Genomic DNA, 700 nt, shown 5'->3' on the forward strand with positions numbered 1-700 from the left:
ATATATATATGCATATATATAATCCAGATATACCTCTATATCTCTCTATATATACATGCATGTATGTGTCTGTTGAGTATACATATTTTAATGTATTTCCCCTTTCTATTGGTTTCTCCAACACCACAAGTTTCCAAGGTCTATAGTAAATTGTTTTTTCTTAACTCTGTGATATCTGTAAACCCTCAGAGTTACCCCACTTTCCAAAATGTCTTTGTAAGCAGTGAATTACTAAACTCATCCTTTCTGGATTGCTTTTCTTAATATTTCATTTAATGAGAATCAATTCAAATTTTAATGCAAGACAGATTTCCCTTCTAAGTGTTCTAATTACATTATGGTAAAAAAATTCAAACTCTTAATTTATCTATATAAATAACTACATCAGTACAAAAATAAATGTAATAACATTTTCCAAAATATGGAAAACACCTACTCAGGAAAAACAGTGTCATTACAAATATTTGATTTCATCTTAAAAAGCAGAATAAACTAAGTTTTGACATCGATTCTGGAAACAATTTCTTTGTTACAACACTAAAACATAAAAAGCAAGGTAAAAACAAAGAGTAGTGTCCAATACAACAACTTAGCAAATGAAATGTAAAATAAGAAGAAGAAGAGGAAGAAGAAGAAGAGGACGAAGAAGAGGAAGAAGAAGAAGAAGAAGAAGAAGAAGAAGAAGAAGAAGAAGAAGAAG

The sequence above is a fragment of the Fukomys damarensis genome, unplaced genomic scaffold (genome assembly GCF_012274545.1).
Source record: "Fukomys damarensis isolate Sample0158 unplaced genomic scaffold, DMR_v1.0_HiC HiC_scaffold_16, whole genome shotgun sequence".
NCBI lineage: Eukaryota > Metazoa > Chordata > Mammalia > Rodentia > Bathyergidae > Fukomys > Fukomys damarensis.